Raw genomic sequence first — 2749 nt, forward strand, 5'->3', positions numbered from 1 at the left:
ATCTCCAAAGAGGGTTTGGGGTCACTGAAACCTGCCCATTAAACAGAAAACTCCTCCCAGTCCTCTCCTTGGTTTAGAAGATTGAGCCCACATCCTCCTGGTTTCCATGGCTTCTGCTGAGAAAAAGGCCAGCTGAGGAGGGCAGCTATAAAGGGGGCAGCTGGGAGGGAGCTGCTGGGGAGCCAGAGCTCAGGCACAGGGAGATGATGGGGTCTCAGGCTCAGCTGTTCTGCCTCCTGCTTCTCTGGGTCCCAGGTGAGGGAGGAAGATCTGAGACTGCCCTGGGAAGTTGTTAGAGGAGTCTGTGGAGCCCTGCTTGTCTCCTGTCCCTCTGGGGAGAGTTGGGTTGTGGGTGATTGTGAGGGAGGCAGTCTGGGTTGGCACCCGAGGATCTACCTCACCACATTATATGAGTACTTTGGAATCAAGAATATTTACAACTTTTTATTTGTCCTTCTGCTTGCAGGTTCCAGAGGGGACATTGAGGTGACCCAGTCTCCATACTCCCTGGCTGTGTCTCTGGGAGAGACGGTCACCTGTCCTGCAGGGCCAGTCAGAGTGTTAGTAATCAGATAAACTGGTACCAACAGCACCCAGACGAGGCTCCAGGACCCTCATTTACCAGGCGGACCAAGCTACCCTCCGGAGTCCCTGCCAGGTTCAGTGGCAGTGGCTTTGGGACAGATTTCTTTCTTACCATCAGTCCTGTGGAACCAGAAGACATCGCAGTCTATTACTGCCTACAAGTCAATAGCTTGCTTTCACAATGCTCCAGCTCTGAACAAAAACCTGCCCAGGCAGCTGCTGAGGGAGCCCCCACTGTCCCAGAGGCTCCTCCTTTCCCCACAGCTGCGACATGGGCAACTTGTCTGGGCTGCTCTGAGGGAGGTTTCTACGTCTCCCAGGAGGCTGCTGGGCCTGGTGTGGGTGCTGAGCCTGGTCTCTTCCCCATCAAAGTCATGGAGTGGCACCTCCTTACTCATTGGATCTCACCCCTAAGGTGAATTCTTCTCACTCACAGCTGACCATGATTCCCTTTTCCAAATGCTCATCAAGTGTTCTTACATGCTTTGGAGTGAAGGGGGGCAGAGCTTCCCAGGCACTTAGGTTGTGTAGTGGTTATAGCCAGGCATGGAGGCAAGTAGACATGAGTTCTAATCCAGCTTCAGACACTTCCTAGCTCAGGTATGATGACCAACTCACTTTGCCTTTATTTCAATTCTCTCACCTCACAAAGTTGCATCATAGCAGCATCTTCCTCCTAGGGTATGTAAGGAGAAATTTTAGGGTTGTGACTTCATCTAAATTTTATTGGTCACCAGGGAATATCCCAAATTAAATACCCAAGTCAGTTTGGAAACTTGTGATGTTTTAATTAATATAGATGGAGGGAATTAAGGAGAAGGAGAGAAAAACGATATAGAATTTCTCCCCCGTGGCCTGTGCCCGGGGAAGTTCAAAGACCTCTTGTACAAGGTCTTTCAGAAGATTAAAGGCTTTCCTAAGAGGATAGTGTTTTGGAAGGTAAAGGAGAAAAGAATCAGCCTAAACTCCGAGAGAGCTCAGAGAAGATGCTTCACCTGAACTAGGTTACTAAGTTTCCCCAGTAGGGTATCAAGGACACTCACCACCAAATCCAGACAATAGCCACCTCCACACCAAGATGCCAAGATGCTAAGGATGCTGCTGCCAGAGCCACCTCTCTGCAAAGAGAGACCAAGAGAAGAAGTGACGCAAATATATAGACTGTTTTTACATCACTTTCCTGCATCTCACATGTACAACGGTAGCTTAAATTTGACTTAGGACAGCCCAGGGGGTCTGTCAGTTGTTTCTGATTTGTCATTTGCTAGCACATGTCTGTCATAGGGCATCCTCCTCAATACTTACTCCTTAACTAGGGGTGTATACATTCCTGGTTGCTAGACTAAGTAGGGTGGAGTAAATCTAAAGTTCACAGGTTGTTGGGTGGATAAAGGGAGATCTGTGGTATAAAGTGCTTAGGAGCCAGTCTGACCCTTAGTAAGCATTATAGAAATGAGAGCTATTTGTATTATTATCATCAACATCATCATCATCATCATCATCATTATTATTACATCCATTTATGGGTCATCATTTATACTTTTACACAGTTCTCATTGTCAGGGAATCTGCTCTTGCTTCAAGTATAAAGTTTGCCCCCTGTAGGTTCCACTCACTGGCCATCTTTCTGGGATTGCTACCTGGCAGAACAAGTCACACTTCAGTCAGAACTGGCTGATGAGGGGCCCAACCCAAAACAGATGAGACAGAGAGTGAGATAATGTAGTGGAGCTTTCTTAGAAGAACAGAAGGGATAATGCGGTATAGGAGGCCAAAGGTTGTAGAAGTGACAGTAGAGTTGGATGGGTGGGACAGTGAGGCATCCAAGGGGAAAATGAAAATAAAAGGGTTAGGTTAAATATATGAGAATGTGGTCACCAGAAATGATTACTCAAGTCTGAATGACTTTTATGGCAATTTATTTACAAAAGGAAAAATAGTGAAAATAAGGAGGTCAGAGGAAGAGTAGGTAATTACTCCAGCATGGTCTGAACCAAGCAGGGCTTCAAAGACCCCAGTAAAGAGGTGCCAGAGGTAAATTAAACAAGGGTTTTAGTCACAAGGCCTCCTCGAAGAAAAGGAGCCCCTCTAGAGGCTAGTACCTCCAGAAAAGCTAGGAAAGGGAGTCAGACTTTTTTACTTACACACCTGGTAATTCTAAGAG

The 2749-nt window shown here is 46.9% G+C and overlaps 1 pseudogene; it reads left to right on the forward strand.

Moving 5' to 3' along the window:
• Positions 1–206: 206 nt before the first annotated feature.
• On the forward strand, positions 207–1004 carry LOC130457460 (immunoglobulin kappa variable 1-17-like; annotated as a pseudogene).
• The last annotated feature ends 1745 nt before the right edge of the window (positions 1005–2749 follow it).

The sequence above is a fragment of the Monodelphis domestica genome, chromosome 1 (genome assembly GCF_027887165.1).
Source record: "Monodelphis domestica isolate mMonDom1 chromosome 1, mMonDom1.pri, whole genome shotgun sequence".
Lineage (NCBI taxonomy): Eukaryota > Metazoa > Chordata > Mammalia > Didelphimorphia > Didelphidae > Monodelphis > Monodelphis domestica.